Raw genomic sequence first — 23,182 nt, forward strand, 5'->3', positions numbered from 1 at the left:
GGAAAAGTTTTCGATTTACGTATAATATTATTTTATGGAAGATTGTGTAGTTGAAAATAGGAGAGAGAAAAATGAAATGTAATGTAATTTAATTTAATGGGGATCAAACAAGGGCTAAATATCGTGTTTTACTTGAAATTCTTTTTCATGATATTTGAAGAAATAAATAATTATTAAAATAATATATTTTTGTCATGTAGTGGTTTTATATACGACTAATTAATAATTAACATTTTCTTTTATTCACGCCTCTCAATTAAATGAAGGAGCACTATTTAAAATTTCTTACCGGCTATTGAAAACCTCATGGCCGACTCTGGATACCTTATGATTCGATTAGTGCTAAACACCAATTTAAATATATTGGACATTTTAAAAGAAATTTTATCCCTTAATTAAAGATGTACAATAACTTAGTTAATACCTAGAAGAGTGCTCAGCACTAATTGAATTACATAGCATTATTCTTACTTCTTTTAATTATACTAATCGTTTGCCGGTGCTAAGTTAGTTTGAGGGTAAGGTTACTGTGTTAAATATGTTGGATTCTTGTGAATGACATGCGGTAGTGAATATTTGTAGAACCTTATTATATGTACATTATGGTGTACACATTATTTTATATTTTGTCACGTATCATTATTCTATTTGACAGTTTAAAATTTAAACAATTTTTTCATTCAATTGACACTTGACAACAATGCAAGTGTCAAAAATCAATATACAAATAGCAAAGTTCATATTTATAATGGCTACAATGAAATCGGCTTTTCAATATTCAGCATGTAATAAAATGTCAAATTTTAGTGAACATGATTTGAACATCTTAAATGACAGAATACGTAGCTATGGATAAAAATTTGGGGTTTCTTCTTGTATTGATATAACCATTGCAACAAAGAGTAAGTTTTACATCGGTACATTGATGAAATTAATCTACAAGGTCCTAAAGTAATGAAGCTTGGTTGTTTTTCTTCTAAGCATGGAACCACAAACACCAAGAATCTCCAAAAGAATAGATAAACAGTAATAAATTGTTCTGAACGAAGAATTTGCAAACACCAAAGGAAAAAAGATTGCATTCACAGATTCACCTATATGTTTAAAATGAAGAATTCTCACTTGATTATTGAAGTATTATATCGGACATCTCCTACAAATGATTACACTCATTCAGACCATATAGTGCAATAATGAAAATGAAAATGAATATCTACATGCGAGCCTAAGTTTCATAATAATGAATAGGGATGGACAAAAATCGACTGGACAGACAAAACCATCCAAACTGAATCGACTCGACCGATTTGGATCAGGTTTATGGTTATTTTTAAGTGGTTTAGTTCTGTGGTTGTATTGGCGGATTGGGTCGGGTTGATTTATGGGTCAAACCATAAAAATCGAAGAAACCCGTCCGGACGAACCCGCCTACTTAAAAAAAAAAAAACGAAAAAGAAAAACAAAAGAAATAAAAAAAAATCAATATCTTTACTCGTCATTCATACGACTCATAACCAAAAGAAAGAAGCCCTAAATGGCTAAATCTCTCTATTCCTTCTTTATCTCGTACTCCTGCTTGAAGCCTCAAATCTTCGACAGCGTCGACAGCCATCTTCATTTTTCAATTCCCCAAGCCGGTCATCGGATGTCCGGTGCTAAAAAACCCACAACCACAAGCCAGGTATATTATTTCTCTAGTCATTGACTCATTGTTCTGCTCTTGTTTATCTTCCATGTTTACTTCCACGCCAGCACTACTTAATGCATTTCTAATGCAGTCTTACTTCAAAGTTTTTGTAGAAAAATTTCACATAATATCTCTTCGGGAGCTTAAAATTTATCCACGGCCCTAATTTCTAAATGTTTGTCCAATAAACTTTCGGTAATTTGCTAGAAAATTAACGGATCTCAGTTGATTGATAAAATATCTGAGAGCTGGTTCAGTATATAAGATTCATCGATGTTACTAGGATTTTTACATGGTTTTCTGATTGCTGGTTGGAAATGCAATTTGACGAAATTTTTAGGGTTGAAAATTGAAACACAGAAATTGGAGAATATGTTGGTATATTGATACGTGTCTTGCAGTGGTTGATTGTAACCTTTTGAAGAACATTCTGCTATTCCTTGGAATCAAATTTTGGCTGTGGCGCCGGTTAGCTTTATCCCTTACAATCAACTTTAGGCTTTATTCACTAATGTTTCCTTTTTGTGTTGGTATTAATGCAAGTGGAAATATATGTTGTTGTTGTTTGATATTTGGAAATTGGAGTCAGAAGATAACTTGCAGTCGCAGACTGCACCATCCTTAAGCAAATGTATTCAGGTACAATGTTCTTCCTTTCTTGTAGACTGTACTGCATTAATAATTGTCTGCAATGTAATATATGTGTTTGGTTTATTCATAATCATAATTTCGGTGAAATATATTGGTAGATACGGATGTATATAATGAATGTGGCACAGAGGTTCCATCAAATGACACAGATTTGCAAAAAATCCCATTACACCAACTTTCAAGATGTTTTTGAATGACCCTTAATTGCAATACATATTGAACGGAACATATTTGATGAAGATGATTACTTCATTCTTGGATAGTACATTGTACAAGCATCAAGTCATGGTTCAAAAATTTACACAGGTTCTGAATAAAGTGGCTAGTTTTGGGCTTTTGCATGTAAATGTTCTTACTTTCTTCGATTTTATGTAAATTTTAAGAATAGGAGTAATCCTTGGCTTCTTCTTCTTCCTCCTGTTGTTTCTGTAGTAACATCAGGAGTGAGATTTAGCTATTTGTTATTGCAAGAATAGGAGAATAAAGAGTCTTTTGCCTTGTTTCATAATTTATGGTATTCTGAAAATGGAAAAATAATCTGATCTTAACTTTCAAGTTTTTAAGATTTTAGGACAATGTTGTTTCCTATTTAAGTTCCCATCAAAATGGTAATCCACATTGCAGTTCTTTTTGCCATGGAGTCTGCGAAGAAATCTCCTCAAGCATCTATATGATGTCTAGGACAAGGTTCCAGGATCCATATTTTTATTGTAGAAGAATATATTTACCCATGTTTCAATTTTTTGTAATTTTAAATTGCTGGCTACGAAAATTTTTCTCATTCGGTTCCATTTCCAAGTGTAAATGAGTGAAACAATGGGGGGGTATGAGTTACTTTCCTGTACCACTTAATATGAAATCGACTGGAGTCTCATTCTCAAATCAAGCCCTTTACTGTGGTCATTATTACTTGAAATAGTTCACTCACAAATTTTGTGTGTAATTTGCAGGGTCTTCATCTTCTGTTGTGAATATTAAAGACCTTGAATTGACTAAAATTCTCAAGGCTGCTTACAATGCTATTTTCCTTCTCTTGATGTGTCTTATTTTGAATCCAATTCAGCTATTCTTCTTCTGCAGCCTCCAACAGTTTCTAACAACAGGTTTTAATGTTTTTTGCACAACTTGAGGTTTGCCAACAGATTTTTGCCTCAGTTTTGTAAATTTGTAATTAAATATGTAATTGGTATTGGATAATTATTTTGATGCATATTTGGTGGACTATACTATTGTATATTTGAAATTTTTCTAATATTGGAAGACTATATTAATGTTGCTTTAAATTTAGTATTTTTATTTCTTTAATATTTGTGGACAGGTTATTCCGAACTAACCAACCTAATCCAACCCAACCAATTCAATCTTTACATGAGTTGGGTTGGGACAAAAATCGACCTGACCAGACCCTACCAGACCCAATCCAACCCACGCCCACTCCTACTCGTAATGATGAATAAAAGGATGAGAATTAAAAATGATACATGAACTTTAAGATATTAGTACGAAATACTAAAAAGAATAGAAGAATACATCAAGTCAACTTAGAAGAATACCAATAACAAACCTCTGAACCTGCAATCATCTTTGAAAGCAAATAAATTCTATCGCACTGAGGTGTATAATACAAATTCAAAGAAACATAATACAATTGTTTCCTAAAACAATGTAGCCACTAGAGTAAAAGATAGAACCGAATGTGAATATTATAGATAGAGTACGGAGCAATGTACAATAGAAATCTCATTTAATTGAAAAATCAACATTTTAGACAACATAAATTCTCGCTTCATTAAACTATTATTATATTTAATATCTCAAAGAAAAGATTATACTCATTTAGAACGCACAGCGCAATCGTTTAAATGACAGTGAATATTTGTATACGACCGTAATGTTCACATCATAATTAATAAAAAATAACAGATTCCGAACAATCAACTTCCAAAGTTGGACAATGTTTGATAGAAGAGAATACAATAACCCTAAACGAATGAAATTGTTGATGAATAATCGGAACGGACCAAAGGTAAAAAATTGAGGATAACAAACACACCAGATGAAATAAGATCTCACACAGAACATAGAACAGACCACAATTATATTAAGAAGAAAAATGAATATGGAAGAAAGAAGATTGGAAATAAAAATGAAGAACAATAAAGAATGAATTAACGAATTGAAATTTATTCAACAAATTGACATGTTCAGTTGTCAATAAATACAAGACAACAAATTAGAAATTCAAGAACTGAATGGGAAGGAAAAAAATATACATTACTTGGCAATAAGAAATGAAGAAATTGTTCTTTAGCTATAGCATGTTTGAAGCTAACAACGAATTTGGGAGGTGAACGAAAGAAAGAAATTAGAAAATTGTGGAAGAAACTAGTTCAAGAAGTTAAAACAGAATTATTTGTTATTTCCCGTACTCTTCAGCTTATTGTTCAGCTTCACAAGAAGCAAGAGGTATAGACCACGTTTCAATTAACACAAATATGAGGAAAAAAAAGGGATGAGGGCTCATGTTTTGGGAAACGAAATAGAAATTAGTTTCTATCATAAGATACTTTGAAGTTATAGATGAACTTAAAAGGCATGAGCCTTAAATTTCTGGTATTTCCGTAAGAAGTAGATAAATGGGCAAGTGAGTTCGTATTTCAATGTAAAGAAGGTATTTTTGTTCCTAAGATAGTACATAAATCTTTTAAAAAATTTGCAAACAAAGTTCGACAATATTCCATTTCACCATAAAGCATTATCAGAAAGATGAGTTCCAAAGAAATTGAACATCTCATAGCATTGGGTATTAGATCCAAAAATGCACTGTTTTCATAGAACGAAACATATTTGACAGCAGTGGCGGCTGCCCTAGCTGGCTTTGCCGGGAGGGAGTGGTTGGTTTATTTTTCAGATTTGGTCTGTCTACCGTCGTTCAGTTGCTTTGGTTGTTGGCTTGGGTCAGTTGGGTGTTGGGCGGTTGGGCCTCTAATTTTTTTTTTATTTTTTAAATCAGGCCCAATTACAGAGGCCCAAATGAGCTTTCTCCATATTGATATACGTGGAAATTACAAAATTCCAAACATTTGAAGATTATAGTGCAATAATCAAGTGAAAAGGTTTTGAATTCAAAATTCAGGTATTGATTTAATTATTAATATTAATAATAAAATATATCATACCAATCTAATTTGAAACCCTAAATTCAAATTCACGTCACTCCATTTTCTCTCCTTACTCTCTCACTCAACCTACACTGACGCCGCCTCCCACCGTCGGAGACCACCGCCCACATCAACAATGCACGTCGAACTCATAGCACCGCGCGACACCGCAAGTAGCACAGGTGCCACGACGAGCGTTGGTTTCACGACAATCGTCGATGTCGTGGCTGCTGCAAAACCGTCAAATGTTGATCTGAGTGCTGCTGTGAGCATTGAAGTTAGTGCTCACTGAGGTGATGCGTGGCGCCGTCGTGGCTATGTTGCGCGGCAATGCTGGTTGACGACAGTGTAGTAGCGCTGCCACGATAGAAAAATGTTTGTTGATTTGTGTAATTTCAGTGTGTGTGGAAGTGTATTGGTGCGTTTGTTAGTTTTTGGAGTGGTGGTGGATGCGATGGTGGTGTCGGGTGGGTAGGATGGTAGGTTGGATTTCAACTTGAAGAAGTTGAAGAAGAGGTCGAATGAGTTCGAGAGTGAGTTGGGCGAGTTCGAACAGGTGTAGGAGTGAATCAGCCAGTTTCAGGTTGGGAAACTTGCACGGGTATGTTGAAGGGTGTGTGGTGGTTTTGATGTTGCTTATGGTGGTGGTAATGGTGGTTTAGGGCTGCTACGGTTTTCAGTAGGGACGACCTCAAAGTGTAGTGGTGGTGGTGGTTTGGGATTTTTGTGGTTTTCAACAATGGCGACATTGGGGTGTGGTGGTGGTGTTGATGCTCCTTGTGGTGATGGTAGTGTGTGGTTGGATACGGTGGTGGTGTGTGTATGCTGTGATTGCGGTGGTGTTGGTGGCACTATCGGTGTGTGGTGTTTGACCAATTGTGGTGCAGATGTAGATTGTGGTGTGTTGTGTTTGTTGGAAGAATTTTGTGAATAGTGACGCCAAAATAAGTATAATGATGGTGATAAAGCCGAGGCAAGAGTTGGACTCTTTGTCCTTAAGTCGAATTTGCCCCGCAACGGTGCCTACGGATTTCTGCAATCGACTCTCAAGATACAACGGCTACACTTGTGTTTGTAGCACTCCAAAACACAAGTACAAAGAACCAAATTTAGACTTATGTACTCCAAGGATGAAATGAAGAAAAATCATAATAAATAAAATGATTTTGATTTTGGATAGAAGAGAGGATGAGAGACGTTTTGCATATCAAATTGTGAGGAATAGGACATCCAAAGGGTCCTATTTATAGACCATGAAAGGGTGTGGACGAAATGGTTGAGGCCAAACCATGCACCCTTTCCAAACAATGCACCTTTATGAAAAGGTGTCTATTCACTGATTTTCGTCCTTTTTCGTAATTTCTCATTCATCCGATATTGATTTTCGAAATGCCAAAAATACCCTTCAATACATGCAGAGAAATCAAAATTCTCTTTCGGGGGCGCTGCCCCCTCGACCCCCGCGACCTGACCGGGCAGGTCAATCCCCATTTGTGCGCCCCGAAGCGGCGAAGTGGCAAACAATTTTGCCTAAACGAATTGAGTCGAGCTTTTAAGTATTTGGCCGAAGTCGATACGAAGTCACTTTAATCGATTTTTCAATTCTTGATTTATTTAACCAATATCCAACAGTGTTGTTATTGGTGGTGCTGGATCGAGCTCGGTGGTGTGGGTGTTTGGAATCTATGACCAACTATTTTGACGTCTGTGACCAACTATAATTAAACTATGGTGATGGTGGCGAGCAATTGGCAGTGGACCAGTGGTGTTGGTGGCGGAGGTCTGTGACCAATTATTTGGTGTTTGTGACCAAGTATTTGATAGATTGCGACCTAAAATTTTGATAACTTATGATCGAAAAATAATATGTGACCAACAAATTTGAAAATATGTGACTGATAGAAAAACTGTAACCTATAATTTTCGGATCTGTGACCAACGAAATAAACTGTGACCTAAAAAACTTTTGATTTGTGGCATCGAAATAATCTGTGACCAATTAATTTGATAATATGTGATCAATAAATAAATTGTGGTCTATAATTATATATATGTGACCATTAATTATATAATTGTGACCTTGTTATATTTAGTTAATAAATATTTTTAATTAATTAACAAAGAAACCTGACTTTTGCATTTTGTAAACTTAAAACCTAATTTGTGAAGTCTCTATACTTAAAGCAGGATTTGTGAATTTTTCTCTTGATATACCCAGCAAGTTCAACCCAGCGAGTCAGAGACAGAGCCCTGGATTTTTCCCCAAATCGGCACCACGCACGCTGCACGCCTGCACGCACCAGTCTACCTTCACTCGTCTGCCGACTACGCCACTACCACAAAGGGCAGACGCTCGCAGATCGCAGTAACCAACAGACGACACTGCCACCGTGAGAGTCAAGAGGAGCAGGCGAGCGTCGAGCAGCACTCCAATCCAAGCGTCCAGCAGGCGGCCTGCACTCAGTCTCCGCACCGCAGCCAGCAAGCTTTCCTTCTCATGTCAAACTACCGGTTTTGAGGTTAAGCAATTAGCAAACCCTTTGTGAATTGTGACTTGTGAGTTCTTGTTCTTCCCCAGTTCCCCAATTCCTTCTCGGCACAGTGTCAGTATTCGGTCCTAAATTTAATGTTTAACTTGATACAATGATATTAATATGTAAATTTGAGGATATGTGTTTTGAGTTTTGAACTGGATGTCTGGATCGGAGAAGGGAGAACAATTCTCAATTTCTTATCTTAAAGTTGAATCACTTATTTATTAGTCATTACTTCAAAAATTAGGAATTAGACTATTAGAGCATAAACACCATCTGTTAGAGGCTATTACGGGATGGAGGGATCTGCAAATAAGGTGTAATTTAGGATAATTCGCTGGTGATTTCTGTGCTTTATTCCGAAAGCCGAAAGGATTCCTACTTTCATGCGGGGATTAATTGCTTTCCATTTAAATAACAACTCCTAAAATTATGGGGCTTTATTTCAAAATACATAGATGTGATTTAGGCATTTAGCTTAGAAGTTAGAATGTTATTGGATTCCCACTGCTACTATTGCCCATCGTAGTCATATCATGTTAAGGACATTTTGATCACTTACAAGTTTCAAGTGGTAAAAACAATGAAGAAGACATCAAAATTGAGTGTATTCCCAACATTGACAAAAGGGACAATCAGCCTAATTTCTGAAATCGAATTTGGACTATTTCACATTATTTCAGTATCTGGTATTAAACTATATTTTCATATGTATATAATTTTCTAGATTTTAGTGCATTTACATATATATCGAATAATTTTTAATATTATTTAATCTAATCTTAATAAACGATCGGCCGCCGACCGGATTGGGCTTTTACGATCGTTGATTGTTGATGGTCAATTGTCAAAATCAACCTCCGCCCTAGTTGAACGTTGATGCTAAATTCGCCACTGTTTGACGGATGAAGATAGTTATCTGAAACTAATTTTATGATATCATGTGCAGTTGAACCATAACTTATAGTATTACTGCAAAATCTATTGTTTTTATTGAAGAATTTATGATGAACAACAATTTTTTACTTAACCTGAAAGCTGTTCTTTAGGATTTCCAATGTAACCTTGCCGTTAGGGAAGGATGAACTACTCAGTCCTGAATGGAAGCTCGACATTCACTTAAATGTTTAAACCAACTTCTTTCTTTACAAGTGGAAACAACAACGATGATAATAATAATATGTGTGAAAGACTAAACAAACAATTTGATGTGATAAACATTGCGTAATTAAGCTTAAATTTTATTTCTTATCTTTCACTTAACTCTATCGTCTATGCAACGAACTTATTCATTTTATAGCTAAAATGCTTAAAATTTCCCACCATAGTTCGACATGGGAAATTTAGAATACCCTCAGACCACTAATACAAAATCTTCAACGCTAATAAAATCAAAATAATTTATGTGTAATATGGTCAGTAAAAGGAAAATAAGAAATTGAAAGAAAGCAGTCGTAAATTTACAGGAAAAAGCATGCAGCATTATCTGGGAATTGGAAAGACAATCACACCCGCACTTTAACAATTAGTTTACCGAAAATACCCTTCATTTAATTACTTGATATGAATTTCCATGAATGTTGATGATAAGGGTAAATTTGGAACTAAAAATATTTACTTGCAAATATACCACATAAGCCAAATTTTTTCAGACAAATATCATCTGCACAATTGCCGTCACCAAGAAGCTACAGTGCACATATGTACATATGTACGCATTAGTTCATAAGTAGAAAATGAAACAAATGAAAACCAATTGATTTCCCATAAGCAAACAACTACAGTACAAATATGGAAACATGCCTATGCAAGTGGAAGAAAAAACCAAATCCAAACTAGTGAAACCACAGTGTACATATGGAAGCATGTCTTTACACATGAAGCGAAAAACCAGATCCAAACCAGTTAGGTGTGAAATGGATATTGCTGGGCCATCCTCTCTTTTTATAGTATTAGAGGATAGGTTACAATCCTAAGAATCTAGTGTTCAAATGTAGATTTCCAGAATCTTTAAGATTCTAGTGTTTGAATGTAGATTTCTTGAATCTCGGCTCGTTGACCTACTTTGATTTGTTCAGATGTAATCCCAGCAGGTTCAAGTGCCTGAAGAGCATATTTATTGAAACAAATATGATTACCTCGATAAGATATCCCCTTCATTCTTCCTCTATGTCGTTTACGGAATATAATTCTTTTGAGATTATAGTTGATGGTTGTTTTATAGGAAATCTCTACTACAAAATTGGATGTGAGAGTTTTTTCTCATCTAGCTCCTCACGAATAAAAGAATTAAAAACACTTAGCCCCCTGTTTGACGCCTATTAATTTCCATTCCGTTACATTTTATTTTTCTCTCATATTTTCAATCACACAATCTTCTATAAAATAATATTACACGTAAATCGAAAAATTTTCCTTCTTTTTCAAGTACTCATTTAAAAAAAATTATTTTATTCATTTTCATTTCCACAAAATGGGGAGAAACGGGGGCTTAATTGAATAGATTCTTGACTATTGACCAAGAATTTGACTATGTTCTTTAATTTGCAGAGGAAGTTCTCGTGGGCCCATATTATCCCAAAGAAAAAGGGTTTTCTAAAGGTTGGGTCGTTGGCCCATTTTAATACACACAGCAATATATAAGCCCACTTTATGCCCATCTTGATAAGGTCAACTTACAAAAATACCCTTAAAATTAGGGGCCTTTTAAAAAATCATATGAATGTTTTTGGAAAGTAAAAAATACTATGTAAAATTAAAAAGAGTGGCACAATGTTACTTTTTTTTATAAAAATTGTCACTTTTTTAAAAAAAGTGACACAATATCACTTTTAAAAGTTTAGTGTCACTTTTATATTAAAAAATGACATACAATCTCATTTGTATTAAAAAAAAGGGAAAATTGTAGCTGAGATATCAAACATTTCGTTTATTAGCAGACTTTGTCCAAACCTTTAGTTTGTGACATCCACAGTCCCAAACCTTTCAAAAATATGCACCGAGGGTTCAAATGGATGGAAACCGTCCGTTTGACCGTTAGTTGACCAATAAAATTGAATTTTGACCAACTTAAAGAGGTAGAAAGGTAAATTCGCTATTTAATTCTATAATAAAACAAATAAACTAATATACCAAATAAAAAAAACTACTATTCATCTTCTTCTTCCCCCACCCATCCCACCCTTACAATTTTCCCATTAAAAAATGCTGGAAGAATTGGGCTTCTTGCTTCCAAAAACTCAAAGAACTGGAATTTGGCAACAAAGGACATGAATTCAGTCGGGATTTCACAATTTTGAGCACTTGACCCACCCAAAGGTACCACAGACACGCCACTTTCACTAACCTCAGGTACCTGACTACTTGAATCAGAGAGGTTCAGCTTAGCATCCTGCTGCGAAGAGTCGTCGTCATCCATCTGTGTAGTTGAATCTTCATTCCCGTTGTTTGTTTCGTTGCTATTTAAGGGTTACACATAAAATGCTGTCACAAACTCCAACCTCTTGACCATGACATTGGTTTCCGAATTAGTAACCTGCTCCCTTTCACCCCAAGCACAATCACTTCCATGGATTATTTCCTCTTCTAGTTTTCCTTTATCCAGTGTCCTTAATATCCTTAGCTGTTTCAGAAACAAATGGTTCATTTTGATACATAAAGATGACCACTGGTCCCATTTTGATAACTCGGTGAATGCAGTTTCATTTGGGTTTGTTGCCAAATTCCAGTTCTTCGAGTTTTTGGAAGCAAGAAGTCCAGTTCTTCCACCATTTTTTATTGGGAAAATTGCAGGGGTTGGGTGGCGTAGGGTGGGGGTGGGGGAAGAAGAAGATAAATAGTAATTTTTTTTATTTTTATTTGGTATATTAGTTTATTTATTTCTTTATAGAATTAAATAGCGAATTTACCTTTCTACCCTTTTAAGTTGGTCAAAAATTGGTCAGAATTCAATTTTATTGGTCAACTAATGATCAAACGAACGGTTTCCATCCATTTGAACCCCCGATGCATATTTTTGAAAGGTTTGGAATTGTGGGTGGCACAAAGTAAAGGTTTGAACAAATTCTACTAACAAACGAAAGGTTTGGTACCTCGGTTGCAATTTTCCCTAAAAAAATGATATTTGTCACTGTAAAAAAGCGATAGAAATTTCAAGAAAGCGACTAACGAAAGTGACAAACACTTAAAAAAGTGACAAATTCAAAAATAAAAGTGACAAAAATTAAAAAAAAAAAGGTGACAGAAATTTAAAAATGTCACACATTTAGAAAGGAGACAAATGTCACATTTAAAAGTTTAATGTCACTTTTATATTAAAATATGAAATACAATCTCATTTTTATTATAAAAGATGATGTTTGTCGCTAAAGAAAGTGATAGAAATTTCAACAAAGCGATTGAAAAAAAGTGACAAATACTAAAAAAAGTGACAAAAATTCAGAAAAAGTAAGGAACACTAAAAAAAAGAAAAAAATTCCAAAAAAAGTGACAGAAATCTAAAAAAATAACAAAAATATAAAAAGTGACACAAATGTGATGAACAATAAAAAAAAGTTATACATCTCTCTCCACATCGACCATTTTGAAAAACCAAGATCTGCTAGTTGCTCTTTCGATACACATCTCTCCACCTCACATTGTATAGCTCTTCCAACAATATTTCCATCCTCGTTGCCCTAATACCTTGAAACTACTCACAAGAAGCACTTGAATTTCTACACTCTCTGCTGCCTTTATTGATGGAGAAGGGCTTGAAACAGAAACCATGACAACTTGCCCTATCCCCTTACCTTCCACTATATATTGCCAAGCAACAAAACCAGAAAAGCTAACCTTAAATACCAATCTGTCCAATTGAAAAGAATAAGTTTTCGATCAGGAGCATATAAATCACACATTTAAATTATTTGTGCTAAGATTTCTATCTCCGAAACTATCCAATTGAAAGAATAAGTTTTCGATCAAATACTAGCAAGTGATTTTCTGGACCTTAAATACCAAAAGTGCAAGCCTTTAACATATTCCATTCAGCATAACAAAAGCATGGAGTTTGGACATATTATGGCAATTAAAGAGATTAACCAACCAATTAGCTAAGAATAAACAACAAACAAAAGAATTATCGAACATATGCAAATTACAGAATACAACAATACCCAATTCTTGTTCCATGTAAACTTGGGGTCAGTTACATGAATTCCTTGTTGCCATCGCTCATTCAATCCAAAACTACCTCTTATGAAATGTCCAATGAAATTAATCTGTCTCATTTTTGCCAAAAATAGAAATCTGGTTCCTTAATGACTGAAAGTGGAATATATAGTCAAATTCCTTATAAAGTTCTGAAAAAATTCTTTCCTTCTTCTTCGAAGATGCTTCTTCATCAATAATTATTTTTATCTTCAACCCATTGTCTCCAGCTATTGTAGAATTCAGAGTCAAAGTTTTTTATTTCGGAGTATGAATCAAGTGCGGGTGTTTGTGACTAGCGATTTTTTTATGACTCGATTTTTAAGAGATCCTTGAAGAGGAAACGGAGGAAGACAATGGAGCTGCAGGGATGGCATAGATGAAGGTTTTGCAATGAGAGATGTAGGAGAGAGAGACGAGTCTCTGTAATGAGCAGCTTGGAAAAGGGTTGAGGTTTGGGGATTTTAGTAAAGACGTAAATAATACGGTTTATACAAAGTTTAATTTTTATTTAGGGCATTAATCTAATCTCTTAAATTTTAAGAGCATTGGGCCTAATTTTCCCTAAATATTTTGCATATGCTGAAGCTGGCATTTGGGCCAGCCCTATGAGTGAAGGGTTAAGTTTGGGTATCATCCAAAGGCCATCTTATCAATTTCTAGTTTCTTGCAATTTTGGGAAGAATTATTCTTCTTGTACAACCGGGGTTGATAACACCGGTTGTACACATAACACAACCGATTTTGGAAATATCCCATATGTTATCTATTTAGAGAGTATCTTAATTTATTTAAATATATTAATTCTCCCCTATCGTTAGGACATGTTCTGCTCTTGCAACTTTATCTCATAGACACCAGACGAAATTCGTATATTTTTTTTTGCCACCTATTAATAAATTTTTTTGTTAATTTATTGTTGAGGTATCAAAATTGATAAGCAAAATAAGATAGTTCGAAGTGGCACAAGAGCTCACGTGAAGTTTCAGCATCCATGCTTGCCCATTCCCAACGCAGCACCCCAACAACTGGGCATAATTTTGTCCAGTGGAAGGGGAAAATAGGGACAGAAAAATAGGGTTGATGAAATATGGTCCCTATATTTTGTGATAACATTGTTAGGTTCATTTGGTACCGTTTAAGAGTTAGGGAGCATTGCATATCCCTTTATGTGGCCTATTTTTGGCTTTAAAATGAGCACCTCTGGCCAATGTGTTTGTATGGAAAGTAACGCGTTATGATATTATTGGATGAAACTATTTTCTCCTCATATCTCGTCTTAAAAACCGAAAGATTATGTTTGTTGAAGTAAGGTAGTTACATGGTGGATGAGAAACAATATCGACAAAAATTAGACACCTCGCTAGAGACAGAGAGAGAAAATCAAAATCTTATTTTGGGGCTTGGACAAACCTTTTCAAGAAATGGATTGATGTTCCTATCATATTTCCCAAACTATACTTGTTACTATTTACCATATTTCTTAAAACTTACTGCATTCATTGAATCCTTAAAAAAAACATAAATTAGTTTTGTAACATCTTTCTTTAGAAAAAAGGGATTTTAGCAAGCAAGGAATTACTACTAATTCTCGATCAATCAAAATAATAAAAGAAAGAAAAAAATTAGTCTATTTGACGGTACAGAATCTGAGCAGCTTTCTCGTAGGGTTTGTTACCCACATGAAATCGCCAACAATATATAAGTGAAGTAAAGTTGTAATAGTACTATGTAGTAACAAAAAAATTGGCTTCTATTACACATGACAAGCACTGAGCCACCTTCCACCCTATACACCTGTTTCTCCTACACATAAACATAGAGAGAGAGAGAGAGAGAGATGATTCACGGGACAGTGAAATTGGACAATTAATTCTGAAGGCAACTATATATCTATGTGGATATGAGATGAAAAAGAAGCTCAAGATTTTAATGTGATTTCCTTTAAAAGTATTATCATACACAGACATACCGTGAAAAGTAAGTTAATTTATGGCTCTAGTTGTGGACATTAATTTTCCCAAAGTCAAAGGCAGCTTGAATGAACGTTTCTTTTCAGACCAGCAAAGTTCTACGTTTCAAAGCTCCCGGCCAAGTTTGTCCATCTCCGAGGTTACCAATTTATTTCCTAGTACTGTTCTTGCTTGATGCTTGTTAATTTATTCTGTAACATTCTGCTCTTTTACTCTCTCTACCTTTCAGGTGATTGTAGAGATCAAACTGCTGTACGCCCTAACTTTTCCCATGATCATCACTGGCCTACTGGTCTATGGCAAATCTTTGATATCAATGCTTTTCATGGGGAGATTGGGGAAGGAGGCATTGGCCGGCGGGTCCTTGGCCATCGGCATAGCAAACATCACTTCCTACTCAGTTATCTCCGGCCTCTCCATGGGAATGGAACCCATTTCTTCTCAAGGATTTGGAGCTAAACAATTGCCTCTAATGGTCCAAACCCTACAAAGAACCATTATAATTCTTCTGTTTTCTTGCATTCCCATTTCTTTTCTGTGGCTAAATATTCAACCAATTCTTCTTTTTTGTGGCCAAGATCCCACAATTTCATCCATTGCTTCTACTTACCTCTGTTATTGCCTTCCAGATCTTCTATTTCAATCCCTCATCAATCCTCTTAGGATTCATTTAAGGTCACAAAACATTACATTTCCTCTCATGTTTAGTGCCGCCGTCGCACTTACTCTGCATGCACCGATAAACTATTTTCTTATTTATTATCTTAGTCTTGGCATTAAAGACACTGCATTGGCAGTAGCAATAACAGACTTCAGTATACTTTTAACTCTCATGCTTTATATATTCTTATCGGGCATTTACAGAAAATCGTGGCTAGTTTTGTCTGTGGAATGCTTTAATGAATGGAAACCAATTCTCAGCCTTGCATTGCCTAGTTGTGTTTATGTTTGCTTGGAGTGGTGGTGGTATGAGTTGATGATACTCTTATCGGGGGTCCTTACGACTGCGCCTGAGGCGGTGGCCGCCATGGGGATTCTCTTGCAGGCAACTTCTTTAGTGTACATTTTTCCTTCGGCCCTGAGCTTAGCAGTGTCTACACGTGTCGGTAATTTTTGGCATACACATTTTTCTTTTTCGATACTGTCTAATATTGCCCGGTCGAGCTTAACAAACAAACTCGCGTGTAGGGAATGAGTTAGGTGCAAATCAACCGAGCAAGGCAAGAACATCATCCCTCGTAGCAATGTTTTGTGCCATTTTGACAAGTGTCATTGCAATATCATTCATAGCAATGACAACGAACATGTGGGCTCGGGCTTTTACATTGGACCGGGCCATTATGTCTTTGACGGCGTCGGTGATGCCGGTGGTTGGACTCTGTGAGCTGGGAAACTGCCCACAAACCAGCGGTTGTGGGGTGTTGAGGGGCAGTGCTAGGCCAAGTCTAGCGGCAAATATATATTTGGGCTCATTTTATAGCGTGGGTTTGCCCGTTGCAATATTTATGGGCTTTGGAATGAAAATGGGATTATTGGGCCTATGGTTGGGCCTACTTTCGGCCCAGACACTTGTGCATTTCTAGTAGTGTTCTCAGTCCTCAGGAGAACAAATTGGGCAGTTCAATCAAACAGGGCCAGGAAGCTTTACTGGAGTCGAAGTTAATCAAGAAAATCAGGAGGAACAAAATGGAAGATTATTGCCAAACATTTTTCAAACAGAGATAAAGAGTTACTGTAAATAATTTGATTTTGAGTTTGTAATTATGCTGCATAAAAGTGAGTTGAATAAACTTCTTCGGGGGACAGTGATTTATAAATATAATGCTTGTTTGATGTAGATTTTTTTTGGAATGGATTTTGGGAAAAATGATTTTTCTTTAAGAATGTGGTGGAAATATAGGGAAAAATTTATGAATTCAAATGTTAAATTATTTTATTGGAATGAGTTTTGAAAAAATTGTTCCATGAGCAAAGTAAAAACCCGTAAAGACAAATTACTTTAGCTTGATCACAGTGGAGTAGATATGTTCATAATAGTAATCTTGAAAACTCCAAATTGTCCAATCTTTGTTCCCATAGTAACAAGTTCTTAAATGGGATTCATGGTTTGAACTTGTTTTAAACCCTAATTAAATAATATTGAAAATTATTCTGAAAAATAAGTTTATACTTTAACATTATTACCTCGACTTTTATTCTTTATTTAGTACTAAACAATATTTTAAAACCAACCTACGAATTTTGCTTGCTCTATTTAAATTTGTCATTTATAATATTTTTTGTTGTGTCTTTTGAATAAAAATCTAGATCTCGTGAAAATTGAACATTTATGTCTAGAAATGTAAAACATACATTGCTCATCCTATAAAAACATTTCCGAATTGATATACCCTATTACTTGTTATTAGGTGCCTTTTATTTTTGTGAGGAACTTAGGGACCAAGGAGAAATTTTAATTTGAAGTAGGCAAGTCCTATTTTTTATTATTATTTTTTTATGCAATAGTTGTAACTAGGAGGTTTTGCAAATATCAACCGAGGAGGACGGTCTCAGCATTATTAAATTTTGGCGAGACCATATTCTCTATCGAGAATGTTGCACCATTTAAACATGAAACAAAACCTAATCACTTACTAATTTAATCGTAAAGCTTAATTGCCCAAAAACACAGAATCCAAAAGCATCAAAAGTGTGGTTGCAAACCTGTCCACGTTTTTGCCCGTAGATTCGATGTCAATCTTGAAATCAGTGCATGCAATGCATTGCCCGATGCCGAACTTTTGATACGGTGCACTCTATAACAGTCGCATAGCATGGAAGGTTCAATGGGTGAAGATCCAATTCGGAAAAACTATAAATATTTCTAACAAATAATTATTAACATTAAAATTTTAAAAATATTTAAATGAACACAGATTATTTTTTTTTTTTTAATTCAAGTCGTTAATTTGTTTTTGTTTTCTATATTTTAAAATTAATTAATTTTAATTTTTAGCGAAAAAATATTATAAGATTTGCCAACTTTAACATGTATACAAAACTCGATATTATATTAATATAAAATTATTCTATTTTTACGAAATAGTCAAATTTAATGAAATAAAATATCACAAACAATTTTTCAAAATTTCAAATCAAATATATTTTCTAGTTTTTAGTTTTGAAGAATAATTTTTCAAAACAACAAGCTAAACGCATTTTTAGAAATCTTAAAACAAATATTCAAAATATAAAATAAACTCAAAATTTAATTTAACAAATGTAATTATTTGATGTGATAAATAGAAAGTTACTCTTTTGCCCCTGACAAAATATTAAAAATGTGGTCAAAATTTAATTTTTGGTCAACTAACGAAATTATTGATGGAAACCATCCAAAAGAGCCTCTGTCGCAACGTTTCGAAAGGTTTGAATTGACGGTTGCAATAAATCAAATATTTGCGAAAAGTTTACTAATATTTTAAAGATTTAGGACTTCTGCTGCAATTATCACTAAAAAGTATGATCGTGAGTCACAATTTATTAACTTGTGACAAGAACTAACTTGTAACTATTAATTTGATAGTTATGACAGTAAAATAAGTTGTGATATATAAGATTTGAGATTTATGCCCAATAAATAAATTGTGAAATTTAAAAATTTTTATTTGTAATCTATAAATTTTTTTATTTGTAACCGTGAAATAATTTGTAACCTATAAGATTTTTTATTTGTAACTGAGAAATAATTTATAACTACAATATATAGAATTGCGAATTTAATATATTTAATTAATAAAATATATATTTAATTAATTATTTCATAAATAAAATTTAACAATATCTAGTTTTGAAATTATTTATAATGAACTTCTTTGATATAGAATTTTCCCTACTTTCTGTACTTTTTAGGATAACTTTTGGCCTAATTGTGTAATTGACCCTAAATTCTTTCTCTACTTTTTATATTTTAGTGCTAGTCAAAGTGAACGTGAGATGCATATTAGATTTTTTTTAAGTGTTAAAAAACATAATTATAGCTAATTTTGGAACAGATTCTGATATTATTGATTGATTTGGGCATATATACTTCGACTTTCTTGTGTAATCTTAACCCAATTTTACTTAAATTTTAATTTTCTTAAAAATTTTATGTAAATAAAATAGACTTAGTTGGATCTTTTACTCAAAATACAAAACTTGAAAAACATAGCAAGTCTCAATATTTATTGATGATATTGCGAAAGCGAATAGTTAAATAAACTTGAAGGCTCTTGAAATTATTGACAAAAAATGTCCATTGGTAAATTTTGTGTGTGTGTGTGTGTGTGTTTGTTTGAACTCATAAAACAGCTATATTCATATATAGTTATCATACTTAGCATAAAGTTGATCTTAAGTTTCCTTTATATTAAATAACCCTCATGAGCGAAAAACTTCCAAAATTTTGTAGTAGAGATTACAATATAGTCAAGTGTTTAAGTATATTGTCATCATCTTAGTCATAAATTGAATTTCCTTAAGATACATAGACAACTAGAAGATACTATGTTTATATAGGCACCTTAGGTTGCAATAAATATACGTTACCCAAGTCATTTGCATAAGCAAACATTGAAAACAATTACCAAAAAAAAAAAGGCAAAGGAAGAATGACAAAATAAACCCTAAAAGATAAGTCGTTCACCGACTCTTTTTGTTGTTTACGTACATAATTAAGATCAATACATCATGTACATAATTAAAATCAAAACCCGTTATCTATTTTTGAGACATATTGCATGCTATTTATTAATTATCTTCCAAGAACAAAAAAGCCTATTTAATGTTCTCTTGAATATTTGCAATTTACTATAACGATAAGAACCTTCTACATAAATCTCAATAAATTACATTTGTGTGTGTTCTTCCTAAAAAGGGGATATCCTTACATACATTCATGGAGCTTTTCATATAAGAAAAATATATTGATGGAGCTTTTAAAATAAGAAAAATATATTGACACCACAAATTTGTTAAGTGCACCACATTTTATTTGCCGTAAAAGTTATTAACATTAACATATTGTTATATTTATATCCTCATGCTCTTTTTTTTTTAATCTTATAGTTATCCTAATCTTTTATTAATCAGCATATCTTGTCCATGATAATGTGTTCTAGTCAAAAAAATCGTGCTATAAAATGAAGAGCAAATATGCTTGTTTAAAATATTTAGGGGGTTCTCTTACTGGGATATTGGGATAGAATTGTCATGAGGTATGAAATGTGCTACTTAGTAGGAGATTGATGATAAAAATGTAATGAAAAAGTTGAGGACATAAATATAATAATGTATAAAAGTTGCGAATATTTTGCAATTAATGAAAAATGTGATGTCAATAATCCACCCATTAATATATTATATCTTGGGCCTGATTTGTCAGGACCCTAAGAAGGATTGGGCCTAAAAAAAACATACTTTTTCCGGCAAATAATGTTCACAAGACAAAATTTATAGAGAATTAGCATGCACTATAATTTTCAATTTTTTTTTGGAAGAATTTAAGGTATTTTAACTATTGAAAATTAATTTTCTATAAATACTGCGATATGCATAGTATTCAATATATTCCACCTAATTATTTGCTCTAAACCACCTATTTGAAGTTCTTGAATTCACTAAGGATGTGTTTGAGCCCCATTATTTGACATTATAATGAAATGAATAGTATTTTTTTTGAAAAATGGGTGATTGAAAATTTTTTAATTTACGTGTAATATTATTTTATTGAAAATTGTGTGGTTAAAAGTAAAAGAGAGAAAAATTAAATTTAATGTAATGAGAAATAATGGAGACATAATGTGGAAGTTAAGTATGCGTTTAGGTTAGGTAATAAACAACACAGTAAATGAATTTCCCTTTTTTTTTTTTTGCCCCCTTTTTTTTCCCCCCCCCCCCCCCCAAAAAAAAAAAAAAAAAAAAGACAAAAATTTCTAAACATACAAGCTCCTTTTCTCTCTCCCCAGCTACCCCAAATCAGCTCCCCTTCAACCCATTTCCTCCCAAAAAAGAAAATCACACAACGGGAATTCTAAACGGAGAGGGAAAAATAGAATTGGGGCGGCAAAACATGAAGCCCTTTTTGCTACTGCCGGCCAAGGTGCATGTTTTTACAAAGAACCTGGCATTGAAGCTCCCACTCCTCCAGTCCATCTTCTCCAGTCCAGCCTATTCTCCATCTCCGGCACCGGGTCATTACATTCTACGAGGAACCCGGCATTGAAGCTCCCACTCCTCCTATCCATCTTCTCCACTCCAACTTATTCTCCATTACTAGATCTTTTTGTGACAGATTTAGTTAGCATTATTGTATATATACTACAAGCTTGTATCATTTCATACATAGAAAAATGTACAGAAATTTTGATCCATCTTTATTTTTTTATGTTCAACTCTATTTGTGGATAATGTTGGGCATTTTCTGAACTCTGCTTTGCAAATGGGTAAATGTTGAAGGTTTAAGGAGTTTTTAGGGTCTCAATAATTGAAAACAATAACCTTCTACCATCATCCTTCGAGTTCTGCTACCCGTACAGGCCACACACAAATACGGGGGGCGGGGGGGGGGGGGGGGGGGGGGAGGAGCGAGTAGACTGCTGGAATTGAGCGACTGCCGGAGATGGGATGACGCCGGAGGTGCGAGGACTGTCGGAGTAGAGCGGCTACCGGAGGTTAATGCTTCGGAGAGGAGATGGGTTTGAGAAAAAGTGTTTGATTTGGGGAAAATGGTGGAGAAACATGATTTTGGATTTTAGGTTTTAAAGTTTTAAAGATTTTATTATTATTATTATTTTTTTAACATTAGTGCCACGAACCTGCTCTGTGAACCCACTTTGTACGCCTAGCGGGATTGACCAAATCAATATCTAGGACGTAGGCCCTAGCTGGGGAAATTAAATATTTTAAGCCTTACAACATCGATGTCATTCCACATACGTCCAAATTGTTGTACCAATTTTAATTGCATTAAAGATTTTTATTTTTTATTTATTATTATTTATGTTTCAAACTTATTTTTGTCACAGTTTTATTTCATTTTACTAATGGGCACATATTTTTCATGATGATGGTTTCTTTGCAAAATGTCCGTTGGAATGACGTAAAAAAACTGTTGCCTCTCATATTTTTAAATAAAAAATAAATAATTCCAAAAATGCAAAAAAGGGTATTTGTTTCTTATTTTAAAGTGCACAAACAAAATATTTAGACGTGAATGGATGAACCATTATCAAAGATTACATGAAAAAATTACGGATAAGAACGTGACAAAAAAGACACATAAACGCGACAAAAAAAAAAAAAGAAAAAAGATTAGCAACCTTAGTGTAGTATCAACACAATTAGAGTTGATTCAATCCAGATTGAGGAAATTGCTCAAAAAAAATTGAAGAATAGTAAGTTAGAAGTCAAAAAATACAACAATATTGATGGCTCAATCAAAAATTTTCATATTTGAAGGCATTTTGTCTTTCTAATCTAATCTAGCATTTAGAAATATCTTTCTAATCCATCTTTCCAACAAATTGCTCGACGTGTGCATAAAATTCATAATTTCAGCTACAAGTTGGAATTCAGAAAATGGCACCAGTAATGTCACAAAATCAATTTTGAGAATTGATTTTTTGACCGTTAGAAAAAAAGTTGGGTCCACCTGTGAAAGAAAAAGTCAAATATGACGATCGAAATAGTGAAATAACGATCAAAAAATTAATTTTTTTGAAAGAAAAAAATCACTCCCAAAAAAGCCGTAAATTTATTGGCCAACCAAATCTTAAAAATCTTTAATCTTTCAATAGAGTGGACCATATTGCATGAAGATTTGATCCAAAAAGAGTGCTGCACAAAATGCCGTGCCTGATTTTAGCCGCTATTTTTCCACTATTGGATGGAAGTGTTTACTTTTTTTTATTAACTTCAGAGCCTCATTGGGATCTCAAATCATTACGGTACCATTAGGTGTATCTT

General features: G+C 33.9%; 1 long non-coding RNA gene and 1 pseudogene across 1 annotated transcript; both read left to right on the top strand.

The window, feature by feature from the left end:
* Positions 1-1,522: 1,522 nt before the first annotated feature.
* On the top strand, positions 1,523-3,621 carry LOC111367863. The gene is made up of 2 exons (XR_002697901.1): positions 1,523-2,326; positions 3,289-3,621. It is a non-coding gene; the product is annotated as an uncharacterized LOC111367863 (long non-coding RNA).
* An 11,594-nt stretch (positions 3,622-15,215) lies between these two features.
* LOC111366895 lies at positions 15,216-17,024 on the top strand (annotated as a pseudogene).
* The last annotated feature ends 6,158 nt before the right edge of the window (positions 17,025-23,182 follow it).

The sequence above is a fragment of the Olea europaea genome, chromosome 18, assembly GCF_002742605.1.
Source record: "Olea europaea var. sylvestris chromosome 18, O_europaea_v1, whole genome shotgun sequence".
NCBI classification, from domain to species: Eukaryota; Viridiplantae; Streptophyta; class Magnoliopsida; order Lamiales; family Oleaceae; genus Olea; species Olea europaea.